The 22,489-nt window shown below is 45.6% G+C and overlaps 1 long non-coding RNA gene across 1 annotated transcript; it reads right to left on the bottom strand.

Annotated features, from left to right (window-relative positions):
* Positions 1–2,950: 2,950 nt before the first annotated feature.
* LOC121874276 lies at positions 2,951–15,410 on the bottom strand. Its single transcript, XR_006090386.1, has 4 exons — positions 15,278–15,410; positions 14,603–14,709; positions 12,694–12,822; positions 2,951–3,079 (listed from the first exon to the last, which is right to left on the bottom strand). It is a non-coding gene; the product is annotated as an uncharacterized LOC121874276 (long non-coding RNA).
* Positions 15,411–22,489: the final 7,079 nt, after the last annotated feature.

Raw genomic sequence — 22,489 nt, 5'->3', positions numbered from 1 at the left:
GTGGGCGATTTCTCACCAAAGTTTTGTCAAACTTCCCCAGAGGTCCGAATGAGAGCACTGACTTTTCCTTCGCTTCCAGAAGGCACCTGCAATCACATGACCTGGTTTCACAGTAAAACAGACAAATGCTTGAGTCTTGGCATATGTCTTGGAAAGCTCACCTGAGTTTCCACGAAATTTACTTTACTAAAAGAAGTAGCACTACCTATTCTGCCTTACCACTTTTTCTGGTTACAAAACCCTTTCCGCCTGAATGATTTTGAGATTTAACAGGATGCATTTTTAGAGTAAGGGCACAGCTATCAGCCAATGCAGCAGCCTATGAACATTAATATCTCTCTCCTAAGTACAATTGTTCTAAAATCATCAACTGAACAAGTTCTCAAAAGTTTCTACCTTGCTAGACTTTAATCCACCTTCTACACATTTTATTCAATGAATAAACAAATTCTATATACGACTGTAAATCAGTCTTTCTAGGTCCTACCACTTACCTGCATATGTTTCAGGAATGAGTCCATACCCTTAAGAATTTCTTCTTTCACTAACTTATAACTACGACAAACCTCACTTGACAAAGACAAAATGCTGAACGGCTGACCAGGTGAGCACACTTTGAATCATAACAGTCCAGGACTCCAGGCCACTGTAAAAGACTTTGCAATTTTCTCAAACTGCATGAAAAACTCTTCGGATCCTCCTCGTCAAAGGCAGGCATAAGTCCCAAATGTTTTGTCACATCAAACAATTTTGTCTCAGATTCTAAAGACAATGCCTGTAAGTCTCTGTCTTCTAATGCTAATTCAGCACGTAGTTCATGCTGCCTTTCACGCCTTCTTTCCCTTTCTTCTCTTCCTTCAAAGTCAACTCATGTTCCATTTCTAGCTTTCTGATCTCTACAGCTTTGGGGTCAAATGAACGCAAAGTCAGTGCCCTCGGTACCACCTTCTTCATCTACAAGTTCAGTTAGAACTGCATTTGAATTTCAGACTTCCTTTGACTATGTTGATATTCAATTTCATATTTATCAGCAAGTTTCATCCAATTATCCTTCGTAAAACACAGTCTTTCAACATTTTCACGGATGGATTCTCAACAAACTCTCAACATCTAAATATTCCCAATAGTTAATGAGTGATAAAGGATCTACCCTACAAGGACGCCAATTTTGTTACGACCCTTGGCCTCTTAGGGTGTAACAAATCACAAATAACTTTTTCTTTGTATTATAGGTCCAGAAATAAATCCCACCAAAATCATCGCCTCATTACTATAGGGTATATTGAAATACATGTAGATTTATTATAGAATATATTAACAAACAAACAATAAAACAAATATATCGTTATGTACAAATTATACAAATTGAATCTGATCAAATAAATGACTCAACCGAGTGACAAAATAATGAACATAAAAGTAAAGACTTATTTAGTCTAGAACTACCATAACAAGTGGTCTATCCACCACACGAAACTCATAAATAAGTAAGTTTTTCAGGGAACCTCTAAAATATGATTAACAACAATCTCACATATAATACCAAACTTGATGTTCTAAAAGTCGAGCAAGGTTTACACGTTATACCACTAGAAATATACTGTACAATAAGAAAGGAGATACTCTGTACTTATCACTGCCGGCCCAATACTGCAGCACACTAAAATGTAAATCCACCAAATTACAGCCAATAGGAGAACAGAGCTGTCAGTCAGCACAACACCCCAACTTATGTTTTCCTGTTTGATATTTATTCTCCTTTACAATGTTCATAATGCGATGATACTGGAAATGTGATGGGCGGTGTATTTATTTAACGTCATATCTCCCATTGTTCTAAATAGTTCAAAAACAACTGCCCCATGGAGCTTTTACAGGGACAGTGCCCTCAGGGGTCCTCCCATTTGCCCTATCAGGTGTGGTGCCCCCAGGGGCCCTCCAGGGGCGGCGACGACCCCAGGGGCCCTCCATGGGCGGCGACGCCCCCAAGGGCCCTCCTGTGGCGGCGACGCCCCCAGGGGACCTCCCAGGGCCGGTTGCGCCCTCAGTGGCTCTCCCAGGGGCTCTCCATGGGTTATCGGCTACCTCAAAGGCGGTGCCGACCCCAGGGGCCCTCCCAGGTGCGACAGTGACGGCGGCAGGAGCCCTTACAGGGGCCCTCCGAGGGGCGTCGGCGACCCGAGGGGCCAATCCAGGGGCGGCAACGACCCCAGGGGCTGTCTGATAAAAATACAAACATCTAGCTTTAAGGTTTCCTTGTTTAAGTAGATCTTCACACTTTTGCCCTAGGTGGATTACTTACACTTTCCCGCCATGGCCCCCAGTTTGAAAAACTTATACGAGACTATATAATATGCCTGGATTTACATGGGCTCCAGTGAACCCACCAATATCCCAGCTAAGGACTCGTGACAGTGGGGTCATTTCAGGCCAAAACTAATTATGTATAACTCGCCTTATATGTGTGTGAGAACGTGTTGAACGGCCACCTTATGATATGGTTTACATAACATCCCGTACCCCTCTCTCTCTCTCTCTCTCTTCCTTCCCTCAGTCTCTTCTCCTTCCTTCCCTCCGTCTCTTCCTCCTTCCTTCCCTCCAGTCTCTTCCTCCTTCCTTCCCTCCGTCTCTTTCTCCTTCCTTCTCTCCATCTCTTCCTCCTTCCTTCCCTTCATCTCTTCCTACACACATCCTTCACTAATACTTCTCACCTACACACCGTGACCACGTAGTTGTGGGTCTCAATATCTACCAGGTATAGACTATTCCATTGTGTACAGTCCCCCTTCACTAGTGCGTTTACAGGGGCTCGTCATATAAGCATTCTATAAATTAATACATTGAGAAATTTGTTTTAATGTTGTTTTACTTTGATTTCATTACCTGTTTACTATTGCGAGTTTCCTGTGCCACACTGCGCAAATCTGACGAGCCCCTGTAAACGCACTAGTGGAGGGGACTTTACTTACAGAATCGACAGAATCAGCTAGATGTTTTGCTCCGTAGCTCTTGTTTTGGCCGTGTCGCGGCGCTTCAGTAAGGGAGCTTCGGCAACTGATTGGCTGCTGCATATCACAAACTGAAATCGGAATGGTTAATTTAGCCAGAAAGTTACAGATGTAAACTGTATAATAGTAATAATACTGACATGTCTGGGACTTTTGAGATCTCAGGATGAAACACAGCAATATTGAATAATGGTAAATGACTTTGAGCGCCCGAGTTCTCATTTCTCGCTGGCCCTAATCTCACAACACGGAAATAATCTAACTAAAATACACTGCTGGAAAGGGAGAACTTGGCCCATTAGTCTCCACAATGTTGACGTGTATTCAAAAACTAAGTGTGAAAGACCCGAACACAGACACACACCGAGGCGTAACTTGGTACACAAGAAGAGACATTTGTTATATTTTGTAGTGCAGAGAGCTGAGGGCGGCAGAGTTTTGTGTCTAAAACTTTGTAATAATTTTCAAAGGTGGAACTTTAAGGGAATATTTTATTTGTTCAAATATGGTGCTATATTGATCCCTGAGCTGTGTGTACTGAAGACATTACTACATTAACTACAAAGAGCAAAAATTTTCTTAAACCTGCTAAAAAAAACCCACATGTTATCCCAGAGCTCCCCGACACACACACACATAGTCGCCATCACATCTTTTATACTTCCATCAGCTGCTGTTTTTATACACGTGTAGAACAAAGAGCACACAGCAGTAAGGGAAAACACGGCACACTGTTTGGACTGTCAAGAGAGCGAGTCACCGGCGGCCCACACAGTCGTCCCTAAAACGTGTTTGGCTTGACATGGCTGATGGAAGAAAAACACACAAGAATTACTGACTTGCAAATTTTCTCTCTCCTCTTTGGACTTGCAAGATTCCGACCCATTTTTAACGTCATGACTCTTTACCAGGGGAGATGTATCGAGAAGGAGGTGAGGGGGAGGAGGGGGGTGAGGGGAGGTGGTTGTTAGTGGATGAGGAGGTAAGGGGAAGGGGTTGTCAGTGGATGAAGGGAGTAAGGTGAGACGTTGTCAGTGGATGAGGGGAGGTTGTTAGTAGATGGGGGTGGTGGTGGGGGTAATTTATGGGTCAGCTGCTGTTAATGGTGAGAATATTGGTCTTGCCTACTACACCTCCCACCCCACCCCCATTTGTCACCCTCCCCCCCCTACTTCCTTCCTTCACTCTACCCCCCCAACACACTAATCTTACTACCCACTTCACCCCCCCATCCTCCTCCCCTTCCACCCCCACACACACCACACCCCCCCTTATCTCCGTCCACAGTATTAACTCCAACCCCTCCCGCCCCCCTGACTAGCGAAATGGTGGTGGTGGTGATCGGAAGTGATGGGGAAGTGATTGTAGCATGGAGATGGTGGTGATGGTAGTAATGGTGACGAGGTGATGATGGTAATGGTGGTGATAGTGTCATGATTGGCGATAGTTGTTGTTGTTGTTGTTGTTGTTGTTGGTGGTGGTGGTAGTACTGGATGTCATGGTTGTGATGGTGATAGCGGCGGCGCAGCAGTGAAGGGAAACATACTCCCTTCACACACACACACACACACACACACACACACACTCCCGTTCCCTCCCTCCCCCACACACTCTCCCTTCCCTTACGCATATTCTCCCCTCTCTCACACACACTCCCTTTCTGACCTTCCGCATTCCATATTTCCCTGTCCACCCTCTCACACATCTCCCTCCCTCACACACCCTCCTTGATGCCTCATTCATCGATACACACACACACACACACGCAATCTCTCTCTCTCTTCCCCCTCTCCTCTCCCTCCTTTCCGTCTTTCTTGCCCTCACTTTACAGCCTTGCATCCCTCTTTCCTTCCCTCTCATCCCCACTCCATCCCCTAACGTACTCCTCCTCATAATCCCTCTCTCCAACTATCAACGCATCTTCTCTTTTCTTTTCTCCTTCCTTCCCTTCCTCTCTCCTCCTTTCCTTCTTTACTTTTCTCCCTCCCTCCCTCCCACCGTCCCTCCAGATCCTCAATCTACCGCGGTCCAATTCTTCACTCCAGTGCCATTCTCTTCAGCCCCTCGATCTCCCTCTCTTTCTTCACCCCTCTCCACCTCCCTCTCGCCTTCCTCTCCCTCTTCCGTCCTTTCATCTCTTTCCTCCTCCATAAAATCCTTCTACTTTCCTGCCCCCCTTCCCTCCATTCATCTTCTTCCTCCCCTCCTCTACCTCTATCTTCCTCTTCCCCTCCCACCATATCTCTTCCTCCTCCGTTCCCTCCATCCCTCTTCTTCGTCCCCTACCTACATTTCCATCTTCCTCTCTCTTCCATCTTTCCTCTCTCCCTCCCTCCCTCCGTCAGCCTTTACGACCTTTCGGTGTTAGACCAAATTATGACCTCAAATGGTCCGGAACGAGCCTATTACGCACCGCTGTTCACACTGCTTCTGCCTCGCCCTTGTTACAGCGGCCAGTGGGGGGTGAGTATCGATCAGTCGTCTGTCAGTCCGTCTGTGTGTGTTTACAACTGCATCAGCACACACACACACACACACACACACACACACACACACACACACACACACACACACACACACACACACACACACACACACACACACACACACACAAGTACAAGAATCCTGTCAGTGTGTGTGTGTGTGTGTGTCTTCCCAAACACACACAGACTAAAATCCTTAAAAGATATCCACACACACATACACTAAGGCATTCGAACCTTTAAAATACCCACACAATTACCTTAAACCCCCCAAAAAATATCCACACAAAACAAACCCAAATCCCTTGACATATATCCACACATAAAAATATCCTCAACCTCCCAAAAAAAGAAAAAAAATATATAAAAATACCCACACGCAAGGATACTATCCACTCATACCCACCACCCTGTTTAAACCTTTATTTACGAGTAACTTATGAATCCTCCCAAAACAATGACGCATCACAATAACACAAAATCCCCGGTGTCTTCCTTCCAACAACACGTAAAAGACCTGGACGATTATAGAAAATTTATGCCATTGTTTCTTTCTTACTGGAAACATAGTCGTAAATGTCTTAAGAATTCCTCGTTTGTCATTTGTTTTGGGTCTTGCGATATATATATGGCTGGGTATGGTGTCTGGTGGGAAGGAGAGGAGGATTGCTGGTAAGGAGAGGGGGGGCGAAAGGAGGATTGGTAAGGGAGGGAGAAAGGGAGAGAGGTGTTCAAGAGGTTAGGGTGGGATCACAGCAGGTGGTGGAGGAGGTGGATAGGGTGGTGGAGGAGGTGGATAGGGTGGTTGAGCAGGTGGATGGGGTGGTGGAGCAGGTGGTATAGGGTAGTGGATCGTAAGGGAGGGAAGGGGAGAGGGATGGGGAGGGGGGTGGTGGTGGTGAGAGAAAGAGGTAAAGAAAACACCTACCAGACTCACCAAATACACAGACATAACCTTGTGTAGCAGCAAAACCCAACTACTGGCTACCAACAGCATATCCACATCACACTACCGCCCCCCGTCCTCACCAGGGAGGTACCAACAAAGAGGGAATTGAATCATGGAAACCGCTGTATACAAAGCTCTGCCCGGGGAAATAAAACTCCGCCTGGTTCAATCATTTTCCCACATAGATATTAACCTACCCAGCAGGCACCACTATGAACGCCAACCAAATACTACAAATACAGGTGGTCCAGAATAAAGCCCTGAGACACCTCCCTAATAACAAAACCACAGTCGAAATAGTACATGGATATAGGATTAAGACTTATTAACCAGCATTTACACACCTTAGGAAGAGTAATTTGGGCGAAAATATAGAGCGAGACGAGCAAGGACCTTTACAAAGATTCCCACCAGAGAATGACACGAACATAGATGGTCCCCGGAAGAGTTGTGGAATCTCAAGGAGTCCATTCAACAGCAGGCAATAGACAACCTCCCAAGACCAGAACCTTAGTTTTAAAACACTAAATATGGGACAAGGTCGGTTATCTAGTGCCAGTGCCGACAATGCGGGCAGCCAACCAGACAAACCGCTCTAAACTAGCTACAATAACCAGCCCAATGCAAACGTTTACACGCTTACTCACCCCACCAGCTTAGCTAGTCAGAAGCAAGGTCAGCTAACTATTATCTCCTTCACTTCTTCGATTTCAGAACTATCAAACACCCTTCCTCCACCATTACCCTTCTTTCAGGCCCCTCTTTATCCAAAAAGGAGGGGAGGGAAGGCGGGGAGGAAAAGAAGGATGGGGGAAAGAAAAAGGGAGCGAGGGAGGGAAGGTGGAGGTCCGTGAATGGGGTGCTGTGAGAGGAGACGGGGAGGTTAGGTTGTAAAGTGAAGACAAACATCATCCCTGAACCTCCTGTCACAGTATTAGTGGCGGGAGGAGCACCATGAGGGCGGGAGGAGCACCATGAGGGCGGGAGGAGCACCATGAGGGCGGGAGGAGCGTATTCACCGTCTATGAGTAGGAGAATATCGGTTTAAAAATGGGGAATTGAGGCGGTCGAGTGGGTATCTAGTTCGCGTCACCAGCTTCAGCATCGCCCACACTACCCACACATTAAAACTTCATATCATCTCCACCTTCAGGAGTGTTACGTAGCCCACAGTGGTCATGGGGAGGGATAAGGTGGGGGAGAGGAAGGGATGGGGAAAAGAGTCAGGGGTTAGGATGGGGGAGTGGAGGAGGGCAGAAATGTATCCCTGACTCGCCAACACTGCTCTTCCTTTTTTTTTTATTCAACTCTACGACACATTCTTGACATTGTTCCGCCTATGGTCCGTCTCAGCTGCCTGTTAGATATTATATTACACAGACGCGAACACCTTAAAACCCCCTACTTCAAGACCCACCCTCCTGATCAACCCCGTCAAGACCCCACCCTCCTGATCAACCCCGTCAAGACCCCACCCTCCTGATCAACCCCGTCAAGACCCCACCCTCCTGATCAACCCCGTCCACCCTGATCAACCCCGTCAGACCCACCCTCCTGATCAACCCCGTCAAGACCCCACCCTCCTGATCAACCCCGTCAAGACCCCACCCTCCTGATCAACCCCGTCAAGACCAAGCCCCTTACACACTTCCCCGTCACCCTCCTCAATTAACCCCATCAACCTGAGATTTCTACTCCCGGGACGACCATCAACACACGAACATTCTACAACGAATCGGAATCACTAAAGTTCGTACGATAAAAATTCCTCGTAACTAAAATTTTAAGAAATGTACCTTAACTTGTTGACTTACGATAAAAGATACAAAAAATATATAATATCTAGATACGTTCACTTAGCACCAGTAAAGAGAGAAGATCCTACAACTTACTAATATCTAAGTGTTAAGTGAACCTATCTAGTTAAGAGTCTGAATGATATTTTTAAAAGGTTATTTTCGTGTTTTATCTTAAGGTAAACAGTTAATTACATTCTCAAATCTTCACTTACGAGAAATATTCATTGGAGAAAAGTTTATGAGAATCCGGATTTTGGCCTCACGAACACCACTAGGAAGACAAATGCCTCGCGCGTCGCCAGCTGTCACCTGCGTCATGTAATACTGTCCTGTCAAATCCATTTTCTCTCCTCGCGGTATTGTGGTTTGATGGTCAGAGAGACTTACTTGAGCTACTGATGCTACTGGTGGTGCTACTGTTGATGGTGCTATTGTTACTGCTACTTTTCCTATCACCAGTTAACAATTTCCTCTATTACTAACTATTTGTAATAATAATAGAAGTAGTAGCAGTTGTTACCAAATGCCGTATAGATCTGCGACTTAACTAAGGTAGGTACTTTTGTATTAGGTTAGGTTAGGTTAGGTTAGGTTAGGTTAGGTTAGGTTAGGTATGGCTGTGAGGGGAGGTTGAAGGCCACAATAAACGACAACTACTAGTCTACTACTAACACTAATAACTACTACCACTACTACTGTCTACTTTTGTTACTGGCACTGTTGCTACTTTTAATGGCACTACCGAGGCCACTGGTCGAGTAGCCTGGCACACCCGGCAACTGTAGTAGCCTCCCAGTCTCTTAATTCGATTTACTGCGTTAATTTTAGCGAAGAAATTGTAATTATGTGGCAGGGGGTCAGTAGGTGGGGAGGAGCAGGGTGGGAGAGGGTGGTGTGGGAGAGTGGTGTGGGGGAGTGTGATGTGGGAGAGTGTGGTGTGGGAGAGTGTGGTGTGGGAGAGAGGGTGAGGAGAGGAGAGTGTGGTGTGGGAGAGGGTGGTGTGGGAGAGTGGTGTGGGGGAGTGTGATGTGGGAGAGTGTGGTGTGGGAGAGTGTGGTGTGGGGGGATACAGAGGGATTACGAGGGTGGCAAGGGAACACACACACACACACACACACACACACACACACACACACACACACACACACACACACACACACACAGACCAGTTCCAAGGATTCAACCAACCGAATCTGTTGATATTTGTAGGTATCTAACACGAGACCGTCCATCAGCCGTTTAGAACAAGACTTAACTGGAGGTGCTGCTGACTTCTACAGGCTACAGAAGGCGTGTATATTTTATTTCACAGCAGAACGACCATCCATCTCCCCTTACACGCCTCTCTCTGTCTCTCTCTCGTCAGTTTTCAAGTTGATGATTTACCAACCAGACTCTCGCTACATCCCCAGCCAACGTTACCGTGAAAAGCTCTTCTCAGTAGCCTCCCACACTACCTGTACTTGACCCTCGTGATACTTCCTGCATGGAGGCCTATAGGGGTCACACTCAAGATGGCTCCACCAGTGTCGCTAGTTAACGTGTGTCTGGCGGATGTGAACTACAGACGCTGCTCCAGGTGTATGGGGGTGGGGTGGGGTGGGGTGGGGTGAGGTGGGGTGGGGTGGGGTCAAAAGTGATGTAGAAGGAAGGGGAGGTGTCTATGCGGGGCGGCTCAGTATGTCAACAACTTTTAGGACTAGAGTTCGTATCCCAGCACCCAGGCGGCGTTTATCATCCACAACACCACCACCACCACACTCCAGAACCACTCACAACCAACCACACACCATCACCAACACCACAATACACTACACATACACCACACTACACCACAACCCACCACACACCACACTACACTACACACACACCACCACTATAAGGCAGTACAAGACCTGACAGCTTTAGAAATCTTTTAAACCTCCTCTTCTTCCTGTAGGAGGCGTGGGTGGTGGTAGGTCCTGTCTCTCTCACACACGACACACACACACACACACACATCTCTTCCTCGACCCCTGCTGAGTCAACAACCTCCTCCTCTCCCTCCCTCCTCTCCTTCTATCCCCCCCTCTCCCTCCTTCCCTCTCCCTCCTTGTCTCACCAACTCTCACTTTCCTTTCCGCATTTATCCCTTGCGGTCACCTCACTTTTTTCTTTACGTTACCTTCTGTTCCTTCTGAGACACCTGCGTCAGCTACCTCCCGCGTTCCTAATGACTTCTCTCCCTCTCTCACTCCTATCTCCCTTCCTCCGTCCCTCTCCCCCTCCTTCCATCCCACCTTTTTCCATCATTCATTCTCTCTCTCTGTCTTGTTATTCCTCGTTTAGCAGACTCTCGCTCTTCTCTCCTCTACGGGCTTAAATACTGAGGTACTGAAGTGCTAAGTCACCGTGCTGAAGGTGTTAAGTCACCGTGCTGAAGGTGTTAAGTCATCGTACTGAAGGTGTTAAGTCATCGTACTGAAGGTGTTAAGCCATCGCACTCAAGAGGTTAAAGTCATCGTCCTCAAGGGGTTTAAAGTCATCTTCATCATGGTCTCCACAAACCTCCACCAACACACAAACAAAAACGCCCACGAAAGGTAAAACATTTGAAGTCGACTAAATGAACCAATTCTTTAAGTCACTGGCAACACTGGACGTATCTTCTTCACACGATGCTTTTTTGTTTTAGTCTCTGAAACATTCTTAAGTTTATTGAGCTACCAACTGACCTTCGATATTATCAACATGGTTAAAACAAAGGAATAACGTCTATCTTAAATGAATCTCAACTCTTCTGGATAATCAATGTTCTCGCCAAATTTCAATCACATTCCTCCATCTCATCCAGTCATAGTGTAAATAAAAAAAAAAAACAGATGAACGGACGTGACAGACACAACAGCACACGATTCTGGGATATAAATAACGTAAAGAAAAAATGCAAAACAGAGACGAGGCAGAAGACGACTCAGACAACACGCAGAGTCACGAGAGAAGGTAAGTTTATCCTGGAGAAAGTCAAAGTTGCTCAGTAGGCAGGAACTCTGGGACACCTTGACGCACCCCACTCACGTCCGTCGACAGGTGACCCCAGGAGGAGGAGGAGGAGGAGGAGGTGGTGGTGTGTCGTGTGGAGGGAGGGAAGGCGGGGTAAAGGAAGGGTTGGAATGGAAGGTTGGGGAAAGGGGAGGAAAGAAGAGAGTTGGGAAGGGAAGGTGCAGGGTGAGGGGAGACGGAGGAAGGAAGGAAGGAAGGAAGGGTGGGAGGGAGGAAAGGAAGGGCGAGGTAATGGGAGGAAGGAAAGTAAAGGGGGGGGGGAGATCAGAGAAGGTAGGTTGAGGGAAGGGAAGGTGAGAGAAAGAGAGGAAGGAAGGTAGGGGGGATAGAAGGAAGGCTGAGGCGAGGGAAGGGTTAATTTTATGGTGGGACATCTACCCCCCCCTACACAAAAGACAGACTCGCCCAAGACTCCCAATACACCACAGAATCCCACCACTAGCCCTCACTAGCCTTTACTAGACCTCCCCTCCACCCTCACTAGGCAGGTGAACCATAACCATTGATTATCGCCTCCCTCAGGTACCTGACGGAGGCCCCTATGGCTCAGGTGACGACCCTAGCCAACCTGCCTGACCTCTGGCTAGTTTCCTCCCTCTCCAAGGTACCATATCCTCCTCGTCTTCATCTTCACCACAATTATCATAATCACAATCCTCATTAATCATCATCATACTCATTACCATTACACCACTATCGTCATCATCACATCATATCACCATCATCACCACATCTCCCTCCAGCACCAAGCCACTGTTAACACTCCTACAGGCAGGATGGACCCACAAGACGCCACAATTGACCTATTGACTAAGTTCCGGCCACTTTAAGCGACCCAACTAACTACTACAGATCTTACAAGTGATAGTTGCCAAGTGAGTCGCGCCGCCACACTGGTAAATTAACACCAATATTCTTAATTCCAGGTGATTCCGTTGACGTTGTTAGGTATTTTACTAATTAATGACAGGTAAGTTATTGTCTCAGCAGGTGTGTTTACTTCCAACGGCAAAACGTAATCTGAACCTCCAAGATTTTTGTGTCGGTAAGGAACTTTTTAAGTGACTAGTAGGAAATACTTTATCTACGGCTCTGAAAAGGCTCAGTAATTTTCTCTTATCAGTAATGTATAATGTGTAGCTTTAACTTTCTACTAAAACAGTTTTCAATTTCAGTATCGAATTAAACACCATCTTCATCCACCTCAGCCGAGCGGTGTTGAGGCCTCACAGTGACTCTCCCATGAACCAAACTTTACCAGTCAAGTCTCAGAGGATCCCAAGTCATTATTTGTTTCCTAACTAGAGACGTGAGAACGCATTTAACTGGCTCATTTAACCTAAGGTACAAAGATGGGGTCAAACTATCAAAAAGTAAACATTTAAATTAGTGATTCACATTGTGGTACTCACCTGGTGGACACAGTAACGAGAGAAGGCGAGTCAGGCGCTGCGGTAAACAGGTGTGTTCTCTCGTGGTCATGAACAACAGATTCGTAACACTCCTGTCCCACTCTGTACTACGAGAGACTGCAGCGTCATCTATGGGAAGACAAATAGTTCAGAATCAGGTGTGTGTGTGTAGAAGGACGTATTGTTATGTTTGTGACTACTATCTCAAAATGGTGTCAAAATATCACAGACTCATGAATGGATATGTTTTTATTTTATTTATCTCTGGCGCCAAGTTCACACCCAGCAGCTGAACCTCCGCGAATGTGTTTACCGGATGCTGCCGCTGCCCACCAGAGGTCTCGTGAGTCACCTGGTACAGTCGTCATCCCTGAGACCTTACCAGTTTCTCGTCTATATCAGCAGTTATCTTTGTTTTGTATATTGGTGCAAATTTTTATCCAACAGTTCCTGAATTAAGATCAGGTGTAACAGATGACGTCTCATTATGTACACTAACCCCGAGATCTGAGCTTGTACTGTTATTTTAAAGTGATGAATGAAATTAAACTTTTATGACAAAGTGTTTGAATAAATATCCACCTTGCTTCCTCACCCCCATCCACTCACCCTCCCTAATCTGTTCACCCTCACCCCCCACCAGAGCCTCTCATTACAGCACCGGGTCTTGAAGCGGCAATTTTGAAGATGTATTCGACCAAATATCCCGCTGGTGGGCGAGTGATTGTGTGGCCCATTAGTGTGAACTGTGGTGGTCGTTAGTCCTCGACACAATAAACTGAAGTGGACCACGATTATATACCCTGGTGTCTCTCTCTCTCTCTCCTTCTCCCTCAACCCCCATTTTTAAATCTCTCACTCTCATCTCTCTTACCCTATCTCCTCCCCCTTATAATATCTCTCTCTCTCTCTCTCTCTCTCTCTCTCTCTCTCTCTCTCTCTCTCTCTCTCACGGCCTGGGGACAACAACACTGGTGTGGACGAGACACAGGTGTACACTATCAACACTCTGACTACACTGTGTACTCATGACTGTCCCTCGTGGGTGTAGCAGCTGCCGCCAACACCCAAGTTAGACACGAGTGTAGTCTGGTGTTCGCAAACAACTCAGGAAGACCAAACAATTCACTAACTACTCTTGGCTTACCACAAACCCTTGGAACACGACCCACCACTCGTCTAACAGTAGCTGACTGATAGTACCTGATGATTTGATATCCCAGCTCCTTTAACTTGAATATTAACCACCCTAACGCTAATCTAATCTAATCTAATCTAATCTAACCTAACCTAACCTAACCACCCTAACGCTAATCTAATCTAACCTAATCGATCCATAGGTAGGGTAATTAATCTTAGAGTATAATAAACTAGGGTGTCTAATCCTGAGGTGATCCATCTGTCTTATCATCAGAGTTGGTAAAAAGAATTTGTCAAGGTAGACTGGTGATGATGTGATGTGATCCTACTCAAGGAACAACTCAGCCTCGACACACTACACGGAGTAAATCCTTGACCCTGGCCACACTCTGATGGTTGAGTGAGAACCTGACCAAGTCGTGGAGGGGCTTACCTAACCTCTCACCACCACCACTACATGTTTCTCCCTCCCTCCACCACTACATGCTTCTCCCTCCCTCCAACCAACACCACCTACGGCATTCTCACACACCCTCCACCCATTACACACAAGCACATTCTACCCACAGGCCACACACCCTCCACTCACATGTCAAACACCCTCCATACAACACCTACAGATCACACACACACACACACACACACACACACACACACACTCTCCCTATCTCCAGAAATACACCTACAATTCCTCCAACTCTTCCTGAAGTGTTCCTACCCCACTCCTTCCTCATCACAGTGTTAAAATGTTACGGCACAAACTTCTCACCCACTGAAGCACGGCGATAAGTCCCTGGTTAGTGGTCGTCGTCTTGAGGTCAGGAGGCAGTAGTGATGCTCCGGCCAACCTGATCTCTGGCGCCCGTAACACCTCCACTATAAATACAGGAACGGACAATTTATTACACTTATTACAGGTAACAAAAAAAATCAATTAAATCAGCAGACACTAGAAAACCTTTCATTATAAACAATTCAATTAAGGTAACGTAACATAATATACACACCAAGAATTTTATATATATTTTCTGGTACAAATTAATATACATTGTTATTTCTAGTGTAAAGGTTATGCAGCCTACAGAATTGACCTACAGTTGTTTGTTGTTCAGAAGTGTTTCATCAAGAATATAAAAGTTCATAAATGGTTATATACTCAATATATATTTAATGGTATAAACTATAAGATTATGAATAAAGAACAACACAATACAGCACAAACTCAACTCAACTCAACTCAACACAACACAACGCAACGCAACACAAGACCTTCAGGCATATACATAATCCTCACGAAAGGTCGACATAAACATTATTACATTCACTTAACTTCATAACAATAACAAAATAACCCCCCTTTTAAATCAATATGTACAATAACTAAGTGAATTGTGCCACTACTCATTAATTAAACTGAGGTAGACAGATAGACAGTTCCTAGTACCTGTAGGGAGAAGCTGTGACGTGTGAGAGAGTTGCATCAGGGGTCGTGGGTATACCTGGGTCACACCTGGCGTAGTTTACCTGCCCGGGGGGGAGGGGAGGGGGGTGATGTTTGGATGCAGGTGCTCGCTCGTCTTCCCGGCTCACCAGATGCTGTTGAGAGATGATCTTTGTTAAGAGTCTGAGCCCATAATCACTTCAGTACTGACACTAACTAACTTTCATGGTGACTTGACTTTCACCCGTTTCCTGGCGCCATACACAACACCTCTACTCGCAAATATCTGTTATGTATTACTTGCCGTTACGAACCATCACCCCGGGAACTACCATGTTAATAATGACTTACTAACTATAATGGGTGAGGTTAACTATAATGAAACAGACCACATTGGGAGTTTAAGTATAGATATGAAATAATAAATATGTAAACAGTAGGAACACCAAAGCAGTAAACAAACACGGGAGGTTATAATCTTCTCCTGACGGTGTAATTCAATTCTTCAGGTGTTCCCGTCCGTCAGGTATTACAGGAGGTCCTAAAGTGTGTATTCAGTTCGATGGCGTCTTGTGCAATAGTGAGGAGGAGACGAACAGGTCCTTACACGAGGGAGCATCTTGCTTCATCTCTATCACACCTCACCATACCCCTCACCCTCACCATACAGCTCACCATATATCACCATACACCTCACTATACCTCACCTTACCTCACCACACAATCACCATACATCACACACCTCACCATATATCACACACCTCACCCTCACCATACCTAGAGAGTGAAGTGAGAGTGTGTGTGTGTGTGTGTGTGTGTGCCAAGGTGTCACACACACACACATTACCGTCTAACTGTTGACAACTTACTACAGTCACAAGACCCTCATAAGAGTATGTAATTTCAAAGTGTTGGTCTGAGGTGTTAGCTGAGACGCTTACACGACACACACACACACACACACACACACACACACACACACACACACACACACACAGGTATGACGTGAGCAAGTTTAACCTGTACAAAACCTTCGTGTGTGTGTGTGTGAGGTGTGTGTGTGTGTGTGTGTGTGTACATGTTACTGTGACGACATACTGTACACTGGCCCTGAGCGCTGGCCTTAACTGTTAACATCTGTAACTGTTCTTTTACCTGTACCTGTTTCACCTCTGGTACCTGTATATGTACCTGTATGGGGCAATTAATTAACTCAATCGTTAACTTGTAAAACACAGGTACTGGTTAACTTAATCAGATAAAGAGAAAATAATCTTAACTCGTGAAATATGAAAGTTACCTGCCCCTTGCCTGGTAATTAGCGTTGAAAAATGTCATTAAAATTTTCCAAGCATCATTAAGACTACTAATTAACCCATAATCGAATCGTGGACCATATATTCTGAATCGGGCATACTCAGGAGGCGTTTAACTAATTAAGTACTTCCATAATAACACACAAACACCAGAATCGCTCCTCGGACACCTGCAGATGGCGAGTAATTAGCAGGCCTGGGGTTATTAGTTAACCTTTAAAATACAGGTGAATTTAATCGTAATTTTATCATATTAATGGATTAACTCCAACTAATTATTCATAAACTCAGGTTATATTTTAACAATGGCATTTTATTTGTCTGTCTGTCTGTCTCTGTCTGTCTGTCTGTCTCTGTCTGTCTGTCTGTCTCTGTCTGTCTCTGTCTGTCTGTCTCTGTCTGTCTGTCTGTCTGTCTGTCTGTCTGTCATCTGTCTGTCTGTCTGTCTGTCTCTGTCTGTCTGTCTCTGTCTGTCTGTCTGTCTGTCTGTTGTCTGTCTGTCTGTCTCTGTCTGTCTGTCTGTCTCTGTCTGTCTGTCTGTCTGTCTCTGTCTGTCTGTCTCTGTCTGTCTGTCTCTGTCTGTCTGCAGCGTCGCCAATCTTTTCAGACGCACGACAGGGAAGTGACCTCGATACACTTTAACAGCGCTGGTTTTATTTAGAGAGGTCAAAGGTTTGAGGTCACTGGAAAACAGGGTCAATAAGCGTGAGAGAGAGAGAGAGAGAGAGAGAGAGAGAGAGAGAGAGAGAGTACCTGGACAGTGTATATATTGCAGCAGGTAATTAGGGAGGACACCTGGACGTACCATCATCACGCGACGGACTTGGACAAATATTCTAGGTAGCGACAAGTGTTGGGGGAAGTGTCAGCGGAGTGGTTGAGGGAGTGTTGGAGGAGTGTTGGGGGAGTGTTGGGGGAGTGTTGAAGGTGGGGAGGGGGATGGGGGGGTGTTCTAGGTACTTTTCGTCTATCCTGGGAACCAACAAGCAAGACCCCAAAGTGATCGATAGACACCACAGGTATTTGTGTCTCCCAACGTCCACACCTGACATACATACATACATACATACATACATACATACATACATACATACATACATACATACATACATACATACATACATACATACATACATACATACATTACATACATACATACATACGAATGCGTATATCTATAGAATTTTTTTTTTACATTACATCGCGTCAATGTAATATATACACTAATTACACTATAGGCTCGACGCGTCAATAGCCTCATCAATAGACTACATCAATAGACTACATCAATAGACTACATCAATAGACTCATCAATAGACTCATCAATAGACTACATCAATAGACTCATCAATAGACTATACCAAGGGTGAGTTATAGACGTATCGTATAGACAGTGAGGCTATAATCACCTACCTGTAGATTATAGGCACGAGAGTAATGACACTACAGGTTGATTGACACTACAGGTTGATTGACACTACAGGTTGATTGACACTACAGGTTGATTGACACTACAGGTTGATTGACACTACAGGTTGATTGACACTACAGGTTGATTGGCACTACAGGTTGATTGACACTACAGGTTGATTGACACTACAGGTTGATTGGCACTACAGGTTGATTGACACTACAGGTTGATTGGCACTACAGGTTGATTGACACTACAGGTTGATTGACACTACAGGTTGATTGACACTACAGGTTGATTGACACTACAGGTTGATTGATACTACAGGTTGATTGACACTACAGGTTGATTGACACTACAGGTTGATTGATACACTTATCGACTAAGGATATCAGGTCATTGACACATAAGAGGCGGGGATATAGTTCCTGGAAATAGCGTGTGCGTGTGTGTGTGTGTGTGTGTGTGTGTGGATGCCGTGACAGTGCCAACCAGGCGTGACAGTGAATGCCGGGTAGCCGTGACCCCCCCTCCCTGTTCTCCTAGTCACACTGTCTGGCACGCTCGGGGGCGGGGGGGGGTGTAAAGGTGTGGGGAAGGAGGGGTGGGGAGAGAGGGAGGAGAGGTAGTGAGGTGGGGAGGGGGGTGGAGAGATGGAAAAGAAAGGAAGACTAAGAGAGACGTTTGACTCGTAACCTTCAGCTCTCATCATGACCTTTGACACATACGCGTAATATACGACCCAGACAAGTTTACACACACACACACACACACACACACACACACACACACACACACACACACACACACACACACACACACACCTAGATAGACAGACAAATAATTTAATGGACATATAGACAGTCACTCACTCACCCTGAGAGACACACCCAACCACGCACACCCACATGACCCCACATCCACACACCCATCTATACACCCACTCACCCATCCACACACAGACACCCATCTATCCCCTCACCCACCTACACACCCCCTACCCACAACCCCTCCTACCCCTACACATCCACACCAACCCACACCAACCCACATAACACGCCCCTATCATAAAACATCCACATTTCACACCCGCTTATAGAAAATGGACTGTCACATAAGAAACAAACTTTACCACTACGATAAAGAATGGCGAGGTAAAGGAAAAATACCAATAAATAAGAACAAATAAAACGCAACGAATCAATGAGAAAATAAGTGTGATAAGTAACAGTGAAAGTGTGTTAAGTGGTTGAACTTATGTACTTATAAATCAATGATAAATATTTAAGTGAGTTACTGCAGTGTTGTCATTCTGTTGTTAGTGTGATAGGTAGCTAGTTATGTGTGATAGATAGCTAGTTATGTGTGATAGATAGTAATATGTGACAGGTAGCTAGTTATGTGTGATAGATAGCTAGTTATGTGTAATAGACAGCTAGTTATGTGTGATAGGTAGCTAGTTATGTGTGATAGGTAGCTAGTTATGTGATAGGTAGCTAGTTATGTGTGATAGGTAGCTAGTTATGTGTGATAGGTAGCTAGTTATGTGTGATAGATAGCTAGTTATGTGTGATAGGTAGCTAGTTATGTGATAGGTAGCTAGTTATGTGATAGGTAGCTAGTTATGTGTGATAGACAGCTAGTTATGTGTGATAGATAGCTAGTTATGTGTGATAGCTAGCTAGTTGTGTGTGAAAGATAGCTAGTTATATGTGATAGGTAGCTAGTTATGTGATAGGTAGCTAGTTATGTGATAGGTAGCCCTAGTTATGTGTGATAGGTAGCTAGATTATGTATGAGTAGCTAGTTTATGTGTGATAGATAGCTAGTTATGTGTGATAGGTAGCTAGTTATGTGATAGGTAGCTAGTTATATGTGATAATTGGCCCAATTTATGTGATAGGTAGCTAGTTATGTGTGTGATATGTAGCTAGTTGTAAATGGTAGCTAGTTATGTGATAGGTAGCTAGTTATGTGTGATAGGTAGCTAGTTATGTGTGATAGGTAGCTAGTTATGTGTGATAGGTAGCTAGTTATGTGTGATAGGTAGCTAGTTATGTGTGATAGATAGCTAGTTATGTGTGATAGGTAGCTAGTTGTGTGAAAGATAGCTAGTTATATGTGATAGGTAGCTAGTTATGTGTGATAGGTAGCTAGTTATGTGTGATAGATAGCTAGCTGTGTGTGATAGACAGCTAGTTATGTTTAATAGCTAGTTATGTGTGATAGATAGCTATAGCATAGAGTCAATAGTTTATATGACCAATAGTGAAAAATCAGCTATTTACTAATTAACCTGGTGTCAGTCTGAATGTCAGGACCTGTGAGTTACCTGTAGTGGCGCCAGTCTGAGTGTCAGGACCTGTGAGTTACCTGTAGTGACGTCAGTTTGAGTGTCAGGACCCGTGAGTTACCTGTAGTGGCGCCAGTCTGAGTGCCAGGACCTGTGAGTTACCTGTAGTGGCGACAGTCTGAGTGTCAGGACCCGTGAGTTACCTGTAGTGGCGCCAGTCTGAGTGCCAGGACCTGTGAGTTACCTGTAGTGGCGCCAGTCTGAGTGTCAGGACCCGTGAGTTACCTGTAGTGGCGCCAGTCTGAGTGCCAGGACCTGTGAGTTACCTGTAGTGGCGACAGTCTGAGTGTCAGGACCTGTGAGTTACCTGTAGTGACGTCAGTTTGAGTGTCAGGACCTGTGAGTTACCTGTAGTGGCGACAGTCTGAGTGTCAGGACCTTTGAGTTACCTGTAGTGACGTTGGGGCGATAAACAACACGGATCAGGTGACACTCGAAGAATTACCTGGAGGACGACTACCTGCCACTCGACCCCTCCCTCACCCTCGAGAACACTCCTACCCTCTCTCTCTCTCTGTCTGTTTGTGTGTGTGTGTGTCTCTGTCTGTCTGTCTGTCTGTCTGTCTGTCACACACACACACACACACACACACACACACACACACACACACACACACACATACACCAGCTACCTTCGATAAAGTACATAAATTAATGATAATATCTGAGTGCTTTCATTACGAATTCTTTCCAACTTTCCTAAACTTTAATAAAAACTTTCACCTACAGCGAAGAAAGTAGTTTGAGCTCAGCATAAGACGGAGGCGACTAAAAAGATGGTTTAAGAACTTTCTACGAGGATATTAACCAAATTTTGTTCAATTAATCAAACAGTTGAGACAGGTGAGAATGTTTACCTGGTCTACGTCTCAGAGATATTAAGTCTATCATAAATGGTTCAGACTTTTTAGTGTTTTCAGTCTTCAGTGTTTTCAGTCTTCAGTGTTTTCAGACTTTGTAATGATTAGACTTAGGGCTGAAAGTCTTGTTGAAAAGCGAGATAAGACTGAATAATAATGTATGTTAACTCATACACCTGTTTCTCAGTCTAATTATCAGATCACCTCAACATTTAATTAAACACTTCAGCTATCTCACCTGAGCATTAAGCCATCCTCATGTTAACCTAATGTAACCTAACCTAATCTAGCCTAACCTAATTTAACCTTACCTAACTTAACCTTACCTGACTTAACCTAAGGTAAGGTAGGGGAGGGGAGGGGAGGGGAGGGTAGGGCATGAAGAATGAGGGTAAAGGTGTGGGAGGAGGTAGGATAGGGTAGGGTATGGGAGGAGGGAGGTGGGGTGGGGTGAGATTAGAATTATGGGAGGAGGAGGGAGGTGGGAGTAGGAGTATGGGAGGAGGTAGGAGTGGGAATTATGGGAGGAGGGAGGTGGGAGTGGGAGTAGGGTAGGGTAGGGAGGGTGGGGTATGGAGGTGGGGTATGGGAGGGTGGGGTGGGGCATGGGAGGTAGGGGTGGGGTATGGGAGGGTGGGATATGGGAGGAGTGAGGTGGGAGTGGGGTGTGGGAGGAGGGTGGGTGCAGGGTGTGTATGGGAGGGAGGGAGGGGAGTGCAGGGGTAGGGTAGGGTAGGGTAGGGTAGCTTAGGTTAGGTTAGGAAGCAAAAAATAACACCAGTTCCTACAGTAATCTTGATGAAACGGACCCAGACAACCTCCTTCTTCAGATCAACCAGCTGGGGACCTGAAGGAGGGAGAGAGACTGTCTACTTCAAGTCCCTCACTACCACTAGATATTCCCTCCCTCTCTTCCCTCTCCGCCTGTCGAGTGAGAGGGGGTGGGTGAGGTAGGGAGGGAGTTAGGGAGTAGGTAGGTGAGGGAGTATATGATTAGGTGGGTGAAGGGAGTGGGTGGGTGAGGGAGTGGGTGGGTGAGGTAGTAGGTGGGTGAGGGAGTGGGTGGGTGAGGGAGTGGGTGGGGGAGGTGGGTGGGTGAGGAGTGGGTGGGTGAGGGTGGGTGTGGAGTGAGGTGGATGGGTGAGGGAGTGGGTGGGTGAGGGAGTGGGTGGGGGAGTTAGTGAATGAGTAAGTGAGTGAATGAACCCAGGGAAGAGAGAGAGAGAGTCAAACTCCAGTGCTCTTGCCCCCCGAGCTGGAGTCATCACCGTGAA

Source organism: Homarus americanus, unplaced genomic scaffold, assembly GCF_018991925.1.
Source record: "Homarus americanus isolate GMGI-L3 unplaced genomic scaffold, GMGI_Hamer_2.0 scaffold49667, whole genome shotgun sequence".
NCBI lineage: Eukaryota > Metazoa > Arthropoda > Malacostraca > Decapoda > Nephropidae > Homarus > Homarus americanus.
This window is presented reverse-complemented; position numbering and strand designations above follow the sequence as displayed.